General features: G+C 45.0%; 1 protein-coding gene across 3 annotated transcripts in view; it reads left to right on the top strand.

Annotated features, from left to right (window-relative positions):
* The first annotated feature begins 2,401 nt into the window (after nucleotides 1–2,401).
* mid2 (midline 2) overlaps nucleotides 2,402–20,869 on the top strand; it is a 98,238-nt gene continuing 79,770 nt past the window's right edge. For all 3 annotated transcript variants that reach the window (XM_076292377.1, XM_076292375.1, XM_076292374.1), the window contains exon 1: nucleotides 2,402–2,681. The gene's annotated coding sequence lies outside the window, so the exon portion shown is untranslated. The remainder of the gene's footprint in view (nucleotides 2,682–20,869) is intronic.

Raw genomic sequence — 20,869 nt, 5'->3', positions numbered from 1 at the left:
CAGTAGCAGAGGACCCAGGAAAGCTTCATATTTATGGGCCAAAAAGGGGGATGAGCTCTCGGTGTGGCCTCATTCGGGGTGCTGGTTTCTGGCCAGTGTTGGGAGGGAGGCTGGATGGCTTGGGCTTTACCTGTTTAGCATTCTACACACTGACGCAGAGGGAGAAACCGCCTGCCACCTGCAATGTCTAAACCCCCAGTATCCTCCCTGCCCTTGGGACCAGATTTACCAGTTTCCTGCATAAACAAAGTTGTGGTCCATCAGCATGCAATGTCCTCTCTCTCTCTCTCTCTCTCTCTCTCTCTCACTGACTCTCTCTCTCTCTCTCACTGTGTTCTCTCTCTTTCTCTCTCTTACTCCCTGGGAGAGGTCAATTTCACAGCCTGCATGCAGCCATTTTCAAGCATGGCGGTGCCCAGGTGGGCTGCTGTTCTCACCCAGATGCATTTATAGCGACACACTCTTTTATCGGGTCCTTCCCCAGATAATGTTGGCGCCCATGCTGTTGCCCGCGCATTGGACTGTTTCCTCATCTCTTTGGGGACTGGGGATTTAGTGCTGTTTATATTCACAAACATACTGAAGCAGAACAAAAAACAAGTGGGCAAGGAAGTTGGAAACACTGTCTCAGTGCCCGATGCTTTGATGAGGCAGACAGCATGAGATCAGCTTTCTCCCTCTCAGATTCTGATCCTTGTTTAAAAAAAGTCACTCTCTCACACAAAGATGGAAAGAGTGAGACACTCACCCCTTTTGGCATAGCTGTCACATCCTGACTCAGGTCCCAGTAACACTCTCCTCCTAAGCTACCTGCTGTTGCTTTGTTGTTGTTTTGCGCATGGAGATGAAGTTGCTGCAGGTTGAGAAGTGGACATCCGGTCACTGGAGGAGCATATAAGGGTCAGGAGTAAGAATTCCCAATCTGCCTCTTCACAGCCTCCCCTCAAGGAAAAAATATACGCCCCCTCTATTTATAGCTGTCATTTTGTTTACAGTTCATCTGAAAACTGGTCATGCATTTCATCTCATCTCCAGGGGGAGAGTTTGGACACTGCTAAAGATGTGCACAGATGAGAATATGCAGAGCAACTGACAGGCTGCCTTGACTCAAAGCCACTCAGTCACATCAGGACGTTTCTCTGGGGTACTGCACTGACAGTGGATGTAATGTATTGGGTCACCTTTCTGTGGCTTCATGGTCTTACTCCCCCCTGGCACAGTGCCCAGTCAGCAGACTGTAGGCTATCCAGAGGAAAGGCAAGCAGCTCCTGCCAGCACTGCCCAGTGGTGCAAGTTTATCTCAACGGGCAAATTACGGCTTTGTTTGAAGCTGCTGAATCTCTTAAGTTGTTGTGGCTGACTCACATCTTGGGTGTGCATTCTTGAGCTGTTTGATTCCCCCTGCTAATTTTAACATAGTGTGTAAACACAGCTTGGGTTGATCTTCAGCAATAATCATGTATTTTACTGTGAATATTATTTACAGATTGACTTAGTTTGACTTAGATTGACTTAGTCAATATGTTGTGTTGGACGAGATTTTTAGCGAAATCCAGGCTTTATACTGCATTATTTACTCTGAACGATTGCACCCTTTAGAACCATGTGACCTCTGTCTCAAATCACTTGAGATTACCAGTCAAAGCAACCCAACCGTCACCAAATATGACAGCAAGATAGACAATTATGCATCCGATGAGTCTCATTATTGTTGTCATATCACTCAATAGAAAGATAATTTCCCCTCTTGATGATGTTGATAATCAATATCCATCACCACCAATGTCAGTGGTTCACATTTATATTATTGTAGCCTACTCTCAACATTCACACTCACAGTGTGTTGTCAGTTGATGAATCTAGTGCTCACAGTTTTGCTCTCACATATTAACCAAAATATCAATTATGTGTAGCATGTGTTGGCTCTACTCAATGGTCAGGACAACAATGCCAGAAATAGGCAACTTGTATGTACAAATTGTTTGTTTGTAGGCCTATGTCGTAGGCTAAATGACATAGAAAGATACAGCAATTGTTTGGGGCTGTGTAGACATAAATGGAAATGTATTTTTAATCAAGTTCAATTTACATAATTCATCAACGCAAGCGCACTAGCTATTGACAGCTTCTTCATTGAGTGAAGAGAATGCCAATGGCAAAATAATTGACTTTGACGGACGGGTTACCGTGTTATAGGAGTGCAATAACAAATAGCCTACTACAATGTAATGGTCTGAAGATAAGGTCGTAATTTAAAAGGTCTCAGCGAGTCATGAACGGAGCGCGAAAGAGCCCGAGTTTGTTGAAGTGAAACAGCGGTGTAATTGATCCCAGCTGCTGGGGAGGGGATGAAAGCTATTCTCGTGGGATAGTCACGTGTCCTCGGGGAGTGCTTAGTTTTGGAACACACGGAGTAGGAGCACCGTCAACTGCGTAGTTGTAGACTTGGACATCCCTATAGTAAGCAGTCAAATGTCCTATTATGAAAGAGCCGATGTTATTGAAGCATCGTCAAACCTTTGAACAAGCAGAATGAAACATACAGTTTAGTCCTACCGTGTGTGCTTACCAGTTTCGCTTAACTTCTGCGCTCATCTCCATCGCTATCTTTGCAGCCAGTGCAACGTTACTGTAGCTACCCAAGACATCAAGTCAACAGAGGGGCGTCACTATCAGTCGAGGTAAGCTACTGTATTCTTCTGACAGTGTTCGAGCGTGTTTAACCCATGTTAAATTGTAAATAGCCTTTTAGTAGTCATCCAAATACTTACCATGCACTTAGTCCCCATGAGAACTGTTCAGACATTTACTAAGACTACTGTACAATTATCTCAAAGCATTCCTTTTCGGTTCAGTGTAATGAAATGTGTATGAACGTTGTTATCACTGTACACGGCTACAGTAGCCTACATTGGGTGTTGCCTGGTAAAAAGTGCCGTGTCTTATTTTGGACTCAAATACAAACCATCTTTGGAAAAACTACTATAAATGTGTCTGGCTAAAATTCGGGCTAATGTGTATACCGTTAACGTTTGCCATTGACACCCCATTGTTTAAGCACGTGCTGTGCTTTTCTAAACGTGCATGGTCTACAATATGACGTTACTACTCAGTTATTATTCATAGGCGCCTCATTTCCCCTCAGTGAAAGGTCTGTGCCGTGGTAAAGTGAATGTGTGCATGTTTACCTTTTTGACCAGGGTCATACATAATTTCTTTCCAGTAGAAAGAATTGTAATTGAATCACATGACCTGGAATACACTGACCGATGCTAAACTTATGAGTTCTCTTTCGGTCTGTTATCTCTTCTATGAACAGCTGAACCAGTTTGACAGAATGGAGTTGTTTCTCGCTCTCCTTCTTATCACTCTCTCTTGCTTGCTTTAGTTTTACCCGCCCTGTCTTTGCCTGTGCACGGAACAAATGCGAAGGGCATCACCTGTCAGACTCAATTGTGCTTGAGTCGCTGTGTGAGTTATGAACCACTACCCCCCGCCTTGTGCCCAAGGGGACACGCACACACAGTGTGATGCTGTGGATAAACTCTTTCACCCTTGCAATTTCATAGCTTTCTGTAGGCTACATAGAATATTTTCAACAAACATGACATCAGCTCCCTCCAACTCAGGGGGTAGGTAGCACCTTAGAGAAACATGCAATTGTAAGTGGTAATCAAAGTGGTAATGAAAATACTGTGTTGTTCTTCATGCAGTTACAGCTAGGCATATACTGTCAGTTGAATACAGACAACTGTGTAAGAGTATGTGAGTTGCGATCACTTCCCTTTACATCCATCCTATCAGCACCACTAAGCATTTGTTTTATGGGTTTCTTGTGTGACTAAATGGGCGACTACTGGAACAGAGTGTTAGTTTATTGTTTTTATTAAGTTCTGGTTGTTTGAACAGACTCTAAAAGGTGTTTTAAAGACTGCTCTACCATAATGAAGAGCTTGTAAATAGCCAATCAGTGTGTTGAGCCATGATTGAAGCACCATTAGAGGAGATTGGAGCTCCATTATGAGGTCTGACATCACAGGGGAACAGACATGCACATATTTTCTGGCTCCAGGCCTTCCAAAGTGTTCTGTGCTTAAGCCTTAAGGTAATGTTTGTTCAATTGTACATTTAGGGTTTACATTTAACATAGTCTTTTTGATCAGTGCTATGATGAGAATGAGAGGATGGTGGTGCATTTTTTTGTAATAAATATTTCAGTTAAGGAAGACCATATTTATCAAAGAGATGTTCATTTCGAATTTTGTTTTTCGTACTGGAGTGTACAAGTTATTCTATGAATTATTCATGTTTTAACTTCAGACTCTCTGACGCTTACCACCTCAGCCAAGATTTTCATCCATCATGGAGTTCCTCTTCTTGCCATGCTGTTTCGTCTGTGGTTAACTGCCATTTATCACGCCTTTTGTTTACGGAGGCAACCGCTGTTTGAATTTTAATGAGGCTGTTCAGAGTTCCTGCCTTGCCCAAGAGGAAGCACCCTGTATTAGGATGTCAGGTATCTGTCAGCAACTCTCCAGAGTACTGTTCTGGCCCACTGATGCATTTTAGAGTCACACTGTGCAGTGCAAGGAGCCTCTTAAAAACAGCAGGCCGTCCTTGGTGTTGTTTCAGCTTTGACCACTGTTGATGCTTGGCTGTTGTAGCTTCCTGCCCTTATTTAGTGAAATAGCTACCCCGGAATAACCACCACATTCAGACCCTGAGGTTCTATTTTAGTGTGAGTGTGAAATGCACCCTCCAGCCCAATTGAGTGTTTAGGATTTCTTTCTTTTTGGTTTGTTTTGTTTCCCCTCTGCAAGTCTTTTTGTGTGGCTACATATATCTCAAGTCCAAATTTGCATTTTCCCTTCACCATTGAGTGTCCTCTAAGAGAAAGCGAGGAGGGAGAAAATATCCTTGATATGAGAAGCACATGAGGTAATTTTCTACGGGTGAGCTGCTGTGTCAAATTTTTATTTCTAGAAGGCAGTGCGGCTTCTATTTGTGTCGTTGGGATTGTAGTCCCACACAGGTTGTGGGATGGCTGCGGGACATATCTGCGTTGAGTGGCAGCAGGCTGTGTCTTAAGTCCCCAGCTGCCATGCCAGAGCTCCAGCAGGAAATGAGGTTGGAGTCCATCAATGTAGTTAGCCGCTCATCGGGGGGCTAATATTCAATTAGAGGGTCCTGGGGTCGCCGCTGTGCCCAGACACCAGTACTTTGTGCGATGCACAGCATCAAGGACCGAAAGATTAACTGCCATTTTAATAAACATCTCGTTCATCTGTTTTATGGGACAGGACATGAATTACAATTACAAACAGTATGTTATTGTTGTGTAGTGTTACTGCAGATGTATTTTCTAAAATGTTAGCTTAATTGTGAGGTATCATGTTAAACTGGTGATAACAGAGCACGCCATTTATTATTGCTCTACCATTGCGTATTTTCACATGGCCTATCTTATGTAAGAACTCTATTTATTGAGTATTATCAGTGAACAAGGTGTTTAAAATGGAACAGTCTGAGTTCTTGCCTTGTGAAGAAAGAATGCAGAGTGTTATGGTAGGCTTTATTTTTAGCATGGTGATTCAAACTCTTATTTCAGTTCCCCGTCCTCACTTATTCATTCAAATGTCACTGAATGATGAATACATGGAAAGTGTAGAGCATCTGGGCAAGACTGTGTTGACCTGGGCAAGCTGTCATGGCAATTAACACAGAGCTTTTGTTATGTTGCTAGCTGCCAGACTCACCTCACTGCCAGTGTGGTGATGTCACAGTGATAGTTTGGCTTAGCTGTTTCAAACATTTCCATGATGTGAGAATATGGAGAGAAATGAAGAGTGTTAACAACACATCCTTTAGCTAATGAAAATGAATGCATCATTCCCAACCTAAAACAACATACATTTTAGTATTCCACAGGGGATTGATGCAATTTATGGATTTAATATCATCACTCTACAAGCTGTTGATGTCATTAAGCTGGTGAGTGGATGCTGCGTGCGTCTATAATGTAAACACAGTGCAACATCTTATATTCTTCAGCTGAATTAATTAACCCATTAACCCATTAAAGCCAAACCCATTAGCCACAATGCACATTAGTGTCATATAGATGGATGCCAAGGCTTCTTGCAGCTGAAGACGGCAGCCATGTTCCTCAGAGCTTAGATATTCTATGGGAACTCCTCCTTAGTTCTTTGCTGTGATCCCCACGGTGACCGCTGCATAACTGCGGGGTCGGGACGAGTTATGGGACAGGGTCAGGGCAGGTCACAAGATGGCCTCCCACAAATTCTTCAAGACCGTCAGTGCACCACCAGCAGCTCTCCGTCACTGGCAGCACTCTGGCCCACCCCTGTCCAACACTTAGCACGAGTGAATGACATGTCACATGACTCTCTATATCTCACACATCCATATAGCAGAGGTAGAGTAGTGGAGGGTTTTGCTGAGGCAGCCAAACCAGTAGACATCAGATTCATCAGTCTCCCAGCTGTCATAACAACACGCACATCCCAGCGATCTCTAAACAAATTCTAGATCACGTTTCCTCAGCCAAGCAGCAACTGTCCTCAATTCTGTTCTGTCCTCCGGCCTTATTTATAGACAGGCCTGATTGGTCTCATTCCCCTTGACTAGGCCAGCACGATCTTACTCGACACACTTGCTCACTGCCTCCAGAGAATGCGGCTCCATTGTGTCATTTTCATAGAAAGTCCAGCGGCAGATTGAATCCTTTGGACAGCCTGTCACACATTCCACAACAAAGGGTCAGCGACGTCACCCCCCTATCTGACAAAAATAGCGTCGCACGAGGAATGCTGTAATACTCCTGCTGGGAGAGCTTAGACAATACACAATACTATTATTCCCCTATGTTTTGTCTGTCCTGTGTTTATCATGCCAGGCAACCAAACAGGGTGGTGCAGGGGCTGAGAAGCCTCTCAACGTGTACTGATTGCATTCCACCTAAGAACACTTAATATAAAGTGCAGCCATATATTCTTTTAAACACTGTAGGGAAGGAAGCAGCTTGCTAATTACATTACATTACATTACATTACATTTGGCTGACGCATTTTTAACCAAAGCGACTAACAACATGGTAAACAGTTTAAGTTTTAGAGCAATTCTCAACAATATTAGGACAATTTAAAAACATAAGAATAAGTACAGTAAGAATAAGTGCATCAGTGAGTGCTGTTTTTAACAGTTACGTGTCCGTTTAAGACGGCTGGTGAGTGCTAGGATCAGCAAGACTTGTTGTAAGTGTTGCTATGAGAGGAGATGTTCTCTAAAGAGCTGGGTCTTCAGGAGTTTTTTGAAAATGGAGAGGGATGTCCCTGCCCTTGTAGGAACTGGCAGTGTGTTCCACCAACGAGGAACAACAGATGAGAAAAGTTTGGATTGGCCTGAGCGTACCGGAGGTAGAGCTAGACGTCGTTCGTCTGAGGAGCGCAGCGGTCTGGAGGTAGCGTATGTCTGTATGAAGGCATTCAAGTAGGTGGGAGCAGAACCGGAGACTACTTTGTAGGCAAGCGTTAGAGCCTTGAATTTTATGCGGGCCGCCATAGGTAGCCGATGTAGCTGGATGAGTAGCGGGGTAACATGCGCCCTCTTGGGTTGGTTGTAGACCAGGCGCGCCGCCGCGTTCTGGATCATCTGAAGTGGTTTCACTGCGCAGGCTGGGAGACCTGTCAGGAGGGCGTTGCAGTAGTCGAGTCGTGAGATGACTATTGCCTGAACCAGAAGTTGGGTGGCATCTTGAGTTAAGTAAGTCCTGATTTTCCGTATATTGTAGAGTGCGAAACGGCATGACCGGGCGACTGAGGCAACATGATCTGAGAAGTTTAGTTGGTTGTCGAGAACAACTCCTAGATTTCTTGCAGTCCTGGTAGGTGAAACAGACAGGGAGTCAAATTTGATGTTGATGTCGTGGTGTATGGTAGGTTTAGCTGGGAGGACCAGCAGTTCAGTCTTTGAGAGGTTCAGCTGGAGGTGGTGTGCCTTCATCCATGTAGCTATGTCTGAGAGGCAATCCGAGATCCGTGCTGAAACCAAGGGGTCATCAGGTGGAAAGGACAGATAGAGCTGTGTGTCGTCTGCATAGCAGTGGTATGAGAAGCCATGCGAACGGATAATCTGTCCCAAGGAGGTGGTGTAGATAGCAAAGAGAAGGGGGCCCAGTACTGAGCCCTGGGGGACCCCTGTGGTGAGATGGTGAGGTGCAGATAGCTGACCAAGCCATGATACGTTAAACGAGCGTCCTGTGAGGTAGGATTCAAACCAGGAGAGAGCAGAACCGGAGATTCCCATGTTAGCGAGTATAGAGAGAAGGATGCGGTGATTAACCGTGTCAAAGGCAGCCGATAAGTCAAGCAGAATGAGTACTGATGACCGAGCGGTCGCCCTGGCTTCTTTTAAGGCTTCTGTTACAGACAGCAGAGCCGTTTCGGTAGAGTGGCCGCTTTTGAACCCAGACTGATTTGGATCCAGAAGGTTGTTCTGTGAAAGGAAGTCAGAGACCTGTTTGGAGACTGCTCGTTCAATGCCTTTGGATAGGAAAGGCAGGAGTGAGACAGGGCGGTAGTTCTCGACTTGAGCAGGGTTGAGAGAAGCTTTCTTAAGTAACGGTGTTACCCGGGCCATTTTGAACGCTGTTGGAAATGTGCCGGAGGTTAGCGAGGCATTGATCACGTGTGTGATAGCTGGTGCGATGGTCGGGCTGATGGACTGAAGTAGGCTCGTGGGTATAGGGTCCAGCGAGCATGTGGTAGGACGGCTGCATGTCAGGAGTCTGGATACTTCATTCTCGGAGAGAGGCGTGAATGCTGAAAAAGATGATCTAGCAGTCCCTAGAGGTTGTAGGAGTGCGGTATCTGAGTCAGATGCGTTGAGTGGGCATGTAGAGAATTGACTGCTGATTGCCGCCACTTTGTTTGTAAAAAATGAGGCGAGGGTATCTGCAGTAAGGCTGGATGGAGGAGGAGGCATCTGAGGGTTGAGTAGCGATTTGAAGGTTGAGAAAAGCTTTCGAGTGTCTGTAGCGCTGTTGATTTTGTCATTGTAGAAAGCCGTCTTAGCAGCAGTGATGCTGGCTGAGAAGGAGGTCAGGAGTGTCTGGTAGTTTTTGAGGTCATCAGTTAGTTTGGATTTGTGCCATTTCCTCTCCGCGGCTCTGAGTTTGGTGCGCTGCGATCGGAGGGTATCATTTAGCCATGGATGAGAGTGTTTGGATCGAGCTGGCCTTGTGGTAAGAGGGCACAGCTCGTCTAGACACGAGCTCAGTGTGGAGCAGAGCGAGTCTGTGGCCTCATTAACCTCCAGAGAGGAGAAGGTGTTGAGTGGAGGTAGACCGATTGGTAATACCAATGGAGATTTAGAAACATGCTTTAACAATGTCACTGATTAGTTGCAGCATCACAAAAGCACAAGTGTCTCCAGTATGACTGAATCAATGGAAGTTTTTTTTTTTTTTTGTATATTTTTTGGGCTTTTTATGCCTTTAATTATAGGACAGTGGAGATTGACAGGAAGTGAATGGGAGAGAGAGCAGGGGTGGGATCCGGAAAGGACCACGGGGCGGGAATTGAACCCGGGTCGCCGGCGTACGATGCAGGTACCCCAGCCAGTTGCCCCACAGCTGGGGCCTGAATCAATGGAAGTTGCCATGACAGCAGCTACCACTTTCTTATAAATACATGATAATATAACTTATGTAGAGGAGTACTACTGGCATATTGTCATATATCCAGGACAAGTTCAACTTTAAAACTGAAAAGTGTCAGCCAAAATAGTCAAAATGGATGATTTGACAAAATGTTAAATACTAAAAGAGTTGGTGATTGCTAGGAAATCTTTCTGTTCCTTTGGAAGGGATTTAGTATGTGGCTCATGGTGTCCCTTTCTATTTCCCCACCCTATGGAGTAGCTGCCTTGACGTCTTCAGATGTCACTGGCAGAGGTAATGGGGAAACCTAGGCAAAGGTTACAAAGAAAAATGGCTCCTCCTGTTTAAGTTCCTAAGCTCACCGTGACTGTTGTGCTGCCATCACTTAGATGTGAGGCGTGGTGGGATTGAAGTTTATTTCAAAGCTGAGACCATGTCTCTATCAAATTGGAGGCTCTTTGTAAAAAAAAAAAACTGGTTTGGTAGTATTTCAACCCCAATTTTAATGACGTTTTCAGGCCAGGAATTGTAAGCTCTCTGTGGTATGCTTCAGCGCTTCGGTGCCAGTTTTTATATAGTACATGTAAAGATGTCTTTGATCATGGATGCTTCTTTATATTTCTCGTGCAATGTACAAGTGTAATTTGCTCTCAGTATATTCAACATGAGTCTGACCTTGCCCAAGTGTTAATTATGTTGATGGAGGGTGGAACAGTCTGTCATAAGCATATGGTGTTAGACATAAGGTCACCACTCTCAATTTCAATCCTCGCAATCACAAAAGAGCATCCATAAGCTAATTGCAATGCGTTCCTCTTAGCACAGTTACAAACCCAGTTAATGGGGGGAAGGCTTTCGCTCAGAGAAGTAACTAATTACTCTTCTCCTTTTTCCCATGAATCTCCAGCTGGTAATTTGCATCCCGCAGCAGTTCACTTCCTGAGGAGGACTGATGGATTATAAGCGTCCTCGGTTGGGGAAGAGGTTACCAAGCATATCAGTATATGTAATTACCATATGCCCACACAGCAATTTAAGCCTCTCACCAAATTAGACGTTAATGCTGTAGCTTTCATGTTCTCTAAATGCCCAGGCGAGTGTTCCTCGTCCCAGTCCTGATGTTCCTCTTGCCGTGGCTCGCCATGTGAGAGCTTTCTGCGGTGACATCTGAGAGAGTTGCCATAATTAAGGGATTTGGCAAATGCCAGCATTGTCAGTTATGTGACGTGTTCAGGACAATGCAGCCCTTGCTGTCTTTGGCCTTTCCACCTCTCCTCCCTCCTCGAGGACTGAACCAGTTTCCCCCCCTAGAATGGTTCCTCTCTTCTCCCGTTCCCCTCTCCACCACCACCGCCACCACCCCCATGATCTGCCTCGTGTGTGAGAAGTGTCTGCTTTCGGGAAACGTTCTCAGGTCAAACCGCATGGCTGACGGCCACCGCTCGCGGATCACTGCGCCGCTCTCCTCCTCTGGTTGTGTAGGAGCTCCTCGCTGTGCTTTAAGAAACGCATAAAGGCTCGTATTGTTGCCTGGGCCTTCCCGCTGCTCCGTTCCAACAGTGGGGAGAGGAAATGTATCCACAGCCTCTCACAAAAGCATCGGCTCATACCTCCGAGGAAATCAGGCACGGATCCTGGGAAAAAAAGCTCTTTAAACATCCCGCTCCTCCTCAGATGAAATGTGATGCGAGATAAAAAATTGCATTCTCTGTGGCCTTTTGTTGTCTTCCAAATGCATGGGAAATGACATTTCAAATATGAATGGTCATTTAGCATTCCCACAGTGTTCTGTAAGGACATGAAAGCATGGATTTACCACCAGAGCACAGAGGGCTTTCACATAAAGCTGCTCTGTTGTGTTTTTACATCATTTTGTGACTATGTCACGTTGTGATTTACTCTCTGATCTACCAGAGTGCAGTTAGTTAATAAGTGGCGACTAGCCATTTTCTTGGGTTAGCCATTTTCAAGATTACATCTGTATAGACTGCCCCCAAATGTTAAATGAAAATAGGCTAATTTTGCTATCACACTTTAAAGGGATATGATATCTGATGACGTGAAGGCTACTCTACTAAGAGACTGTTGTCTGTTTAAATTGAATTACTATAGTGAGATATGACGCAAATCCCTCAATATCATCCCACAATGCCCTCAATAGCATGCAATTACACAAGTAATGCAATCACACAAGCCCTTTCTCCTGTAGTACTAGGTAAGGCAAACCTCCCTGTTGATGTTGTATACTGTGTATGTAAAATCAACCATATGGTGTACATGACTTATAAGTGGGCACAGTTTACAGTAAGTGGAGGAAAACCACCACCAACATGACATAAAAGCACAGCCATTAAATCATGCCTGAGCCATCAAATGCTAAATGAGCAAAATTAGCTAGCTATGTAGGAGGGAAACAGCCAAATTCATATCATAGAGAGGAACCACAGGTACAAATAAGTGACAAGACATAGTGGCTCATAATTCTCCAAACACATTCATTACCATTGAAAATAGTTCCATTGCATTAATATATTGGATAGTGGTACAAGTGTCCTTGGTTTACCTTCCAAATCTCTTCAAGTTAGTTTAATCTGACTGTACTCTTCATTGACTTACTCCCTTTGAAATATTAATACATATTTAACCTGTACTTGTCATTTCTGCAGTTTAGCCGACATCAACCACTGAACAGATTAGTCTTTTGGCAGTATTTTTATGATTCTGAATTACTCTTATTCAAAGTTAGGCATGTTGCCTCTTACAGTTTGAAACTGAAGTACTCTAATATTCTGTTTCTGTCCACTGTTGATAAACATATGAGAGTTGAGTCCTTCAGCTGCCTTGCCCAACCCCCGCCCCCAGTACAACAGTGCTCTTTGCTAGGCTCTACAATATCTATACTGGCCAATGTAGCCCCAAGCTTCCTCCTTTGTACTGTCTATAGTGATTAGAACAGACAGCAGGCGAGTTCAACGGGAGATTGTAATTGAATTATTAATCCCTGTGTGCTCGGTCAGACTCTCTAGGGGACGCGTTAGCTGGTCTGAGTCTCCGTACACACCCGTACACACCTTGCCATTGCCAAATGCCATTGCCATCGCCAACTCCCTCTACTTAAAGCCCATATCTCACATCGACGCATATCAACAATAATAGAATCAAGAGCTCAAGTGGGTGTCCTTGGTGAATGTGTGGCTCTAGGAGGGCCAGACACACTGGAGAGCTGTCAGTGGCCATTTCTACTCTCATCTATTTGCGAGTGTGTGTCATGCTTTCCATGCTGTAGCGCCTTATCAGCAGCATGTGTGAGCTGCCACTTTTGAAGGACTTTGGAGATTTCTCGCTTCCCTTTTGCAGAGTGGCCTTAAATCACTCCCGCAGGAAATGATTCTGGGCGCTCACTGCCTCGGCGTTAGGGCCACTTTGTTATTACTCTCCCGTATGATTTCCTCTCTTTCAGTATCATTTCCTAAGCCAGAGCTGCTGGATGTCACCCGCCAGCGTTGTCACGAAAAAGTACTTTCTGCAGCCAGAAATAATAATAATATATATATTTTTTTATTTTATTATTGTTTTATATTTTTGTTTTCGAGTGAGAGGCAACGCCAGCAGCGGCTCGTCTGTCTGAGTGGACTGATATGTGCCAGTGCAAGTAGGCGAATGGGTGATGATGATTACTCTAATGCCGGCTCGACTTCGACAGGGCATCACGTTGCGCGAAGGCAGGGCTGAGGGCTGAGTGGTGGGTACCTGTGGCGTTAAAAATAGCCGCTCTGTCGACCCCCCCCCCCCCCCCCCTTTCACCCCGGGCACATGCAGAGAAGGCAGCAGCTGCCCATTTTCATTATCATGCAGTTAATGTTTTCCCCCCCATCTTGAGTCTGGGTATTACTGTAGAGTGGTGCAGTCGCTTAGAGAGACAAATGCTCCTTGTATTGCACTTACATAAGGCTGATAAAAACCCCAGGAAGAGCAGGTGGGAGGTGTGTGTGTGTTTGTGTTTTTGCCTGTGTTTTAAATTTTTTGTGTGTGTGCTGGTGTGTGTGTGTGTGTGTGTGTGTGTGTGTGTGTGTGTGTGTCCGTGTTTGTGAGTGTGTGGGGTGAGTTGAGTTGTTGCTGGCCTGGTAGGTAAAGGGATAGCCCTGTGACAGGTGGTCTAGCCGTGCCAGCGAACCAGACACAGACGGCTTTTGACAAGACCACCATACACCCTTCCCCCCATCCTCCACGGCCGCCGCCTCCTCCCTCTCCCCCGGGGTTGATTTCCTCTTCCACCCCAGCAACCCCCCGCCCGCCAGCCTCCGTCTCTGCAGCGGGGTCATAATGAGTTTCAGCAGGGCTACATTCTCCCCAGCTCAAGCCTATCCAATTCCATCTGTGAGGTTGGGGGGGGGGGGTAGCACCTGAGGCACTTAGAGACACCAGCGGCTGCTAATGGCATGATAATGGCCTGTTCAGTGGCTCATCCGCTTGGGCAGGAGATAGGCTGGGATGGGACTGTGGCCCTGGGGTCACTATTTTATGAGCAGTGCGTGTTTGGAGGTGCTGCTGTGCTTGGAGCAGTGGGTGTAAAATCACTGGTTTGGGTAAGTAGAAACATCGGCTCAGGCTCAGTGACTTAACAGCGCTGGCAGTTAAAGATAATGTTTCTGTAAAAGGGCTATGTGCATAGTTTGTGTGTGTGTGTGTGTGGTTAGGCATAGGAAGATGAAATGTCTGAAGAAGCGGGAAATGATGTGATTGCTTCTGTCCCGAGCATGTGGGGAAAAATAGGGCAGTCTAATATCGCTAGCCGATTACTTTGCATTTTACAAGACTCTCGGCTAAGCTACAATCTCTCTCATTTTTCTACACACAGAACCTTGTTTAATTTCTCCATGTCAGGCTTGAAAATCTGGAGTTAATACGCTGCTGTGGATCTGTCACAAAATGACTTGCAGTTGGATCTGAGTAGACTTCCTGTGTTTTGCTTCAGCTGCAGACGCACTCAGGTGGTGTTCTTGCCCATCCAATCCAGGTGTTAACTTCCTGCACAGCTGCTCTGCTAATAGGCGCCGCTGCAGTGAATATCCGAACACACTCAGGGGATGATGGCCTCCCTGCTTGGCATCAGTCCAGAGGGGAGATATACCTACCCTGCTACAATCAGTTCTGTGTGAAATATGCCATATTTATGGCCATTTTCTTCCATAAGTAGCCCCCAGGAGCACTTTCTCTATGGCAATGGCCATGCTATTCTTTGGGCTTCTGATTATGTGTGGTTAGGTAAGAATACAGTAGATTTATCTCGCTCGTGCACTAGATGGCACTCTAGATGCACCGTCCGTGTGAGCAGGAGGCAGGTCTGGACCAGAAATCTGTGCAGAGCGTTTTATCTCGCTCAGACAGTTCCTGATGTGGATATTTTATTAACCAGCAGGGTTCAAAAAAAATCTGCAGTGGCTCCATGTCTGTATTTTCACCAAAATCTTGATAATTATCAATCAGCTAATTGCTCAGAGAAAATGAGGGTCATTACAGGCAGTCTGTCATAGAGGATGATCACATTGCACACTATAGAGCACCAAGTGAATGTATAATTAAAAGCTATTTACACTGGATGGATCTTCGACTAACAGACAATGTCATGAATTCATTATTCTTCATTGTGTGTTGTGGAATGTGGCAAAACTAAGCATTATGCATCGCATATTTAGCCCTCTGGGATGTTGAGGCTTTTGATGAATTTAATTTAATTTATTTATTTCCTTATTTTATGATGCAATAAGGTGGCTGTTTGATGTCACAATCAGCCTTTTTCTTGTAATTAATATGAAACAGTCAGACAAGCCTTGCTTTAAAGTTACAACACACACAGTTTGAAATCCACATGAAAATGTCCAGGGTATGTGGATAGACTTGCATTGAAGCTTTGAGAGTTTTGCATTTTGCTGATGCAAAATGTCTCCGTATGGGTGAGCAAAGACAGTGTCGCTGGTGACCCCCTCTGTCCTGGCCCGCTCGGCGTGGCTGGTGAAACACGCCGCCGTGATCTGTTTAAGTAGATTGCTCTCTTCTCTGAGGAGCCGCTGGAGGAGGAATGTGCTTTCTGCACGTTCCTGCTAATCGGCGCTCGTCTGGGGATTATGCGCCGCTGAAAGGATACACTCTATCCCTCACCGTTAATACTGACAAGCAAGACCAACAGAACTGTGTCAGTCTTGCACAATTACACAAAGGTTTAAGCAAATGTCAGAGCGCGCTCACTTCCGCCCACACCCGAGAGCGCCCTCACATATCCAGCATGCTTCACTTTTTCATGTTTCAACATTGGCCAAGCATCTCTTAGGTGATGGTAGCATGACATAAAATGTGCTTCATCTCGACAACAGAGGTATTTATCACTGGTTTGAATGTGTTGCTGTGATGCACGCACCTGAATTAATGTGTGATGAACAGCAGCTGCAATCTGCTCTTTGAAACAATTAGCCTTTATGGTGATTAACACAATTAAGAGCCATTATACTGTGGATCTGCATTAGGCTTCATCAGGGATGTAAATCAGTACTAGTAAGGATTTTGAACTTACTTTCCATGTAGAATGTGTTATAACGCAACCTGCGAGGGGTGTGGATTTGGCAGGAATCCATCGGCTTTGGAAAAAAACTGGTCCATTTACAGCAACAGACAGTCGGTTCGGGGGTCGACGGGCGAGTCAGAGTTGCGTGCCAGACTTGAGTGAGGGATCGGCTCATACCGGGGGACGACGCGAGGTGTGGAGCCGGGTGTGTGTGTGTGTGTGGTTTGTTGTGCATGCAGAGTGGAGCGAGAGAGGCTGGAAGCATGTGTGGAGATAAAGCACTTCTAGGCGGGAGGCAGAGAGGGCCTTTTGTGGAGGGCTCTGAATAATGGAAGAGGATTGGAGCCTATCAGACACTTTAACCATTTATGTAAAGAGAGGAATGGCTTCCTTTTTTCTCCTCAATATTTTGCTCCTTTCAAACACGAGGAGCAGCAGACTACTGAAGGTGAATCTCGAGCCGAGACTGGGTGTGAATTAAACATATTCCTTTCCATTTACCTTGACCTTTATTCGTAAGTGGCCTGTGCTAAAGAGCCCCCGATGGTGGCGTCTTTGAAATAATCCACTCTGGGCTAGCACCAAGTGCACAACGGGAGAGCGCGTGTATTTTTCCGACACGCAAGAGCCGTCAAGTGCAGAAACAGAAAGTGTAACATTCTAAGTTCTGGGTGCAAGAGCCTTCTTAGATTGGGCTGGAAGTGCCAGCTCGCGGGTTCTAAGACTGTACACTGAGACTCAATTCTTTCCTCAGAAATATCTTTTTTTCCCCTCCTCTCCATGTGAGCCTGAACAAAGATGCCCTATGTGAGACCATCATTTTTATGGTGTGAGAGGAACACCCAGACTGGGTTTTATTTTCCTTCTTTCATTTGCACTGGCTGACAGGCTAACTCCACACAAAGAGCCAGTTCATGTGCTACGCTTCTGAGGTACCCGGTCAAATCAGCACTTGCTGGGCTGGTTAGTAGTCTAGCCTTGGGCTTTGTTTCCCAGCTGTAACAAAACAGAAAACAGAAGCTGCATACAGTTGAGAGTATACTGTTTCAGCTCTACTGTTCCCTTCACTCCATATCAGCATCACAGGCATTGCGTCAACCATCTCAGTTTTCTCATAAGAGGAAACTCCTGTCATCCCATCATGCGGATTAATGCGGTAGGGTGATGTCACAACCAGGAACAAGCTCATTACACATTTGATATGCCTTTTTACACACTTTTATCTCTAATAAAATACAGTAGATGCCAGTTTCTACCAGGTTGTTTGTACCAGGTGTGCCGGTTTTCTCTCCAGATTGTTTGTCCAATCGTAGTTGTATGTTTCCACTCGCTCACGGATAAACCTCCAGAGAGCCCTCACTCCAACTCCAGCAACAGAGATCTTGTCGTTTCTAGGAATAGCTCTCTTGCCAGAGTTCACTGTTCAGCACAGTGCGCCACAGCAAAACAGCAGAAAACTAGAGGAAACGTTGATAGGTTTGGATGGTTTGAAAAACATCCACTCTCCTTTTCTTTGCCTGCCACAGCTGCGTGCAGAGGTTCCTGACTAAATGCTTTGATGCTGAACCTCAGTCTGCCTACGGAAATGATGCTAGCCAAGGCCTATAGATTTGTCTTGGATCACATCATTGTGTATTTTAAAAACCGTCTCCCTGCATCGTCAAGCTACTCATGATGATAAGAGTGACCATGTTTATGTCCGATCTCTAACAAGCCATCACAATAACTGTAGGCACACAGTATCATGATGCATTAGGAAGCCTGCAGTACATTAAAGCGTGATGCAGTAGCAATGTCTGCCTGGTTTATGTGGATGCGTGCCTCCAAGGCAGAGTACATCACTGGGAAATGACCCCGCAGATGTGGCAGGAGAGACACTGTTTCCACTGAGGTGTTAAAATCAGCCGGGCTGTTGCAAGACTCACTCCAACTTACCTGTGTTAGCGCATTTAAAAGAAATGGGACAGGAGTTAAAAATAGAGAGCCTCCTGTCTCTCCCCTCTCCCCGTTTATAAGATGGAATTACAGCACAACTGCACTCCAGAAGCCACTTAAGTACTCTGTCTTGGAGTCTCAGTTGTGATTTTGTATGCGTAGTGATGCTGAGGAACTACGGACAGCTCTTCACTGCAGGAACAGGAGAGTGTTGTCATAACTCCAAGGAGGAGTATGAAGGTGTGCGTGTGTTTGTGTGTTTGTGTGTATGTGTATATGTGTGTATGTGTGTATAAAAAAACTGTGATAAAAAAAGATCTGTGTAAAGTTTTCGCAGTGCTAATGAGGCCAAGCACAACATTACAACCTTCATCTCCTTTTCCACGGGGAAATAAGGCCAGCAAAATGTTTGGCTCCTCATAAACTTAGCCTGCATCATCATGCATTGAATGTTGTGTGTGTGTGTGTGTTTGTGCGTGTGTGCGTGCGCGCGTGCGTGTGTATGTGTGTGTGTGTGTTATTGTACACAGAAGTGTGCTCACCATTGTTAGGCACCAGGAAGTTCAAGTTATCTCAGCCTTCGGGCTCCTCTCTCTATTGCAGAGGGATTAATACTGTCCTGTACACAGCAGCTCCCCGCATCCTCACTCTATAAAGCAGCATGGGGTTAGCGCCCCAGGCTAGAGCAGAAAATTACTCTGCAATAAGACAAAAATTCAGCTACCCCATAAAACAAGAGCCATGCTGAAATCATTTATCCAGTGCTTAAGCAGTATGGATGTTTTCCACGCTGTCACACAGAAAAAATGGCTTCCTCTCCTATAACCTTTTAAAAGTGACTAGACCATTTTGTCTCGCTGTAGGTTAAGCACCCCGTGATAATGTATAGACATGACGTTCAAGTCTTAAATTTGCATGAGCAGTTGTCACGGGATGTTGAGAAATCAGCTGGAATCGTGGAAGCGCAGAGTTATATTCATGGATGATATCCATTTATAAATATTCAAATATGAATGATCGCTCTCCGGATTACACTGAGCTTCATTTTCTCCTAGTTGAGCCAGCAGCGACTTTTTTGTGCTTTACATTCCAGCTGAAAGAGAAGAGGACACAGTGTGACCCAGCAGCTAGGCTGTCAGATAGGAATACATTATGTAGCTATCACACCTCGCACATCACACTCCACTGTGGCTCTCTGGCTTCCCCAGACACACACGCTGTCAAGTTGGGTGATAGTCTGCTTGACAAAGGCGTTTCTGGTGTATTTCTTTCTCTTGTGTACTTTGTGTTTGTGTGTGTGTGTGTGTGTGTGTGCTTGTTCGTAGGCACACACGTTTGTGTCTGCATGTATGAGATGCAGTGTGCGGAAAGGGGTTATTTTGTTTGTCCCATTGCTCATTACCATCCCTGGGCCTCTTTGATGAAGTGATCAATCCTCCATCAATTCATTTGTAGCAACAAATCAATTACAACCTCCATCAAAGGAGCGCACAGATCTCCAGAGTCCTGCCTGGCCCATGAAATATTCAGCGTGCGAATAACGGTCCCTCGGCCCCTACCGCCGGCAGACATGTTAAAGGACGACCTCAGAGGGACAGCACAGACGGACCTGTAGTGCAGGGTGAGAGGACACATTTCCAGCCTCTCGTGTGCCCTGTCTCGTCCTCTTCTCCGTGATCGTGTACCGGAATGTTAACGTGTTGAGGCACGGCTGGCTTGTTTGTTAAACTCCGCTTTTGCGCCGTCGTCGCGCGGTCTGCTTGTAGAACATTAGCCAACCACGGAACCACAGAACCACAGAAGCTGTTTTCATGTGCAGCTATTTTAGGGCCTTCATAGTTTTAGCTTGACTTTTTATTGCATCTGGCGCCCTCCGAGTGTGTTGTGGTAAAGAGCGGCTCACAAAACAGATCTCCTTAGCATATCAAAAAGAGCCAAACAGATGCTTTTTTTATCCCCCGACCCAATATTCTTGTCCAATAACAAACATATTAATAATGTAAAGATTTGTGTTCGTATATTCAGTTCAGGCAGTGCTTTTATCTTCAAATGGGTCTATCAGTAATTAGGTTGGTATTCAAACCAATTCAATGAACAAGCAAGCTTCTCAAATCAAATCTTGCTTTTGAAATGACCTCATGAGGGATTGTGTACCTCATTACTGTACCTTGATATTTAAATGGTTGAAAAATAGTATGTTGTTTGAGAATAGATGAAACAAGTGAAATTGCTTTTAAATGCCATTGAAACAGGTGTTAAATCTAAATTAGGTCTGAGTAGCATAACACATGACTGGAGGTTAGCTAATCAAAACTGTATCATATTTCTTGAGCTGGGGGATTTAATGCCATTGTTTATCGATATGTTTATTTGTACAATTCAAAGTCACAATCAGACCAGGCGAAATTGAAGGGATAAACAGGAAATGAAACACTGTGCATTTTATCAGTCAGTTGCAAGATATAAAAGGACTTGGGATGCTTCTCAGTAATTACAGTATTTTTTTTCACATGACTTACCATGGAGTTCTTCTCAAACTGTTCAATGTTATTAGCTGCAACAAACATGATGTTAGAATTCATTGTGTTTAACATTACTCTTTTGTGCAACTTGTCTACCATCGACTGTGTGTGTCAGCTATGTATGCATTCATTAGCCACACAATAGTGATGTCTGTGTAAAACCTCTGGCTTTCA

Source organism: Alosa pseudoharengus, unplaced genomic scaffold (assembly GCF_046254945.1).
Source record: "Alosa pseudoharengus isolate Yale_2024_CS ecotype anadromous, Long Island Sound unplaced genomic scaffold, YU_APseudo_1.1 YU_APseudo_1.1_scf_19, whole genome shotgun sequence".
Classification (NCBI taxonomy): domain Eukaryota; kingdom Metazoa; phylum Chordata; class Actinopteri; order Clupeiformes; family Clupeidae; genus Alosa; species Alosa pseudoharengus.
The sequence above is the reverse complement of the archived record's forward strand: the minus strand, read 5'-3'. Positions and strand labels throughout refer to the sequence as shown.